We start from the raw sequence: 2,626 nt of genomic DNA on the forward strand, positions 1-2,626 counted from the left end.
GGTTAAATTACGAATCACTTACCCTAGCATGTATCAAAAGTATTTAAAATGATAAAACCTTTTAGGGCTAGCTCTTTGTTCCGTTTCTTTTTATCTTTACCTTCTCATATAGTTCATCTACATTCTTGGGCAGGGTATATATAGCTGGATACTTTAGTCTTGGAGGATATGGTGTGGGTGTGGCCCCCTCATATTTGGGGTATGTTGTTCGAGTACTGAGGGTGCACGAGCACACAAAGGGCCGAGGCCAAATGTGGACCTTACTACTACTTCAGGCAGGACAGAGTAATGAAATACGAGAAGCAAGTTTAGAGAAGGCTAGCTAATCGTGTCACAATGGTGCAAGAAATATGTGAACGGTACACTTGGAACAAAGAGCACGAGTTGGTGACAACGTTACCTAGAAAGCGAGAAGAGTTGCATAGCTAGACAATGAGGTGCGAGGAAATCTCTGAAGTTTCAATGTTGTGGTTCCATGTTATATTGGCAGTTGTATTAGTGCTATGGTCTTTGTTAATGAGTGTCAACTGGGTTGTGAATATGACGATGATGTGAATCTTCCGTGTGCAACTGCTTGTACGTATATCGCTCTTTGTGCATGGGATGTGGCTACAAATTCAGCATTTGCCATGCCCCCGTCAGAGATGACGCATGGAGTAGTTGTGTTAGGCAACCTAGATCAGCCGAGCCAGGGTTAACAGTTCAGCAGCACCAGATAGTGCAGCGCTGAGCTTCAGAACTGTAGAGAATGATTTGGTGCATCGATAATTGATTGATCGTGCACTAGGCACATATATAGGTACAAGGGGTGCGACCGGTATCTTGTCTCCTAAGATACACGTACATACAGAGGGAGACAGATACTACAGGTACTGCATACAGAACCCAGACCTACGTACATGTACACATGTTCAACACCCCCCCGCAGTCGAAGCGTCGCCGGTGACGCAAAGACTGGACCGAAAGCCCTCGAAAGTCGAGGTGGGTAGTCCCTTCGTCATCACATCGGCGAACTGCTGATCGGTGGGCACATGTAGAACACGAACACGACCAAGTGCGACGTGCTCCCGGAGGAAGTGGATGTCGAGCTCGATGTGCTTCGTCCGTCGGTGATGGACAGGGTTGGCAGCGAGGTACACTGCGGAGACGTTATCACAGTAGACGAGGGTCGCCTTGGTGACCTCACATAGCAACTCCTGGAGAAGCTGTCGTAGCCAGGAACACTCCGCGACGACGTTGGCCACGGCCCGATACTCGGCCTCGGCGCTCGATCGTGAGACCGTGGGTTGTCGTTTAGACGACCACGAAATCAGAGAGGGCCCGAGGTAGACGCAGTAGCCGGAACTGGAGCGTCGAGTATCGGGACACCCAGCCCAGTCGGCGTCGGAGTAGGCGACAAGGCTGGTGTCTGGCGAGGCCGTCAGGGTGAGACCCATGGCTGTGGTGCCACGTATGTACCGAAGTATACGTTTCACGAGAGCCCAATGGGTGTCACGAGGAGCATGCATGTGAAGGCACACCTGCTGGACAGCATACTGAATGTCCGGACGCATCAGTGTGAGGTACTGAAGCGCACCGACGATGGAGCGGTAGAAGGGAGCGTCGAACGCCGGAGAGCCCTCGACGGCGGACACCTTAGCCTTCATATCGACAGGCGTGGAAGCAGGCTTGCAATTAAGCATGCCCGCTCGCTCCAGAAGCTCGTAGGCGTACTTCTGCTGGTGCAGAAAGAAGCCAGTAGCCCGGCGCACTACCTCGATGCCGAGGAAGTAGTGGAGAGCCCCCAAGTCCTTGAGGGCGAACTCGGTGCCGAGGCGAGCTGTGATCTGCTGAAGAAGCGTTGGCGAGGACGCAGTCAGGATGATGTCGTCGACGTACAGGAGGAGGTACGCGGTGGCGTGGCCCTGGTGGTAGACAAACAGGGAGGCATCGGACTGTGTGGACCGGAACCCCTGTTGCTGGAGGAAGGCCGCGATCCGCTGGTACCAGGCCCGAGGTGCCTGCTTCAACCCGTAGAGAGAACGGGAGAGCAAGCACACGTGGTCCGGATAGTCGGTGTCGACGAAACCAGTCGGCTGCTGACAGAACACCTGCTCGTCGAGGTGGCCATGCAAGAAAGCATTAGACACATCGAGCTGGTGGACAGGCCAAGCGCGAGAAGGAGCAAGCTGGAGAACGGCGCGAATCGTGCCCGGTTTAACAACCGGGGCGAAGGTGTCGGTGAAGTCCACGCCGGCGCGCTGGCGAAAACCGCGCACCACCCAACGCGCCTTGTAGCGCTCGAGAGAACCGTCGGGACGAGTCTTGTGGCGGAAGACCCACTTGCCAGTGATGACATTGGCACGGGGTGGCCGCGGGACAAGCTGCCACGTACGGTTGCGCTGCAGGGCGTCAAACTCCTCACGCATCGCAGCTAGCCAGTTCGGATCCTGAAGGGCTGCGCGAGCGGAGGTGGGGAGCGGTGACGGCGTCGAGGTAGAAGCCGCGCATGCGTACTCGTCCGACGGGTAGCGCGTGCTGGGACGCAGGGTCCCAGTCCGAGCCCGAGTGACCACACCGGGGAGGGGTGCAGCCGTGGCGACGGGAGCCGCCAAGGGAGTCGCGGCGACGGGGGCCACGACGGGGG

The sequence above is a fragment of the Triticum aestivum genome, chromosome 5D (genome assembly GCF_018294505.1).
Source record: "Triticum aestivum cultivar Chinese Spring chromosome 5D, IWGSC CS RefSeq v2.1, whole genome shotgun sequence".
NCBI lineage: Eukaryota > Viridiplantae > Streptophyta > Magnoliopsida > Poales > Poaceae > Triticum > Triticum aestivum.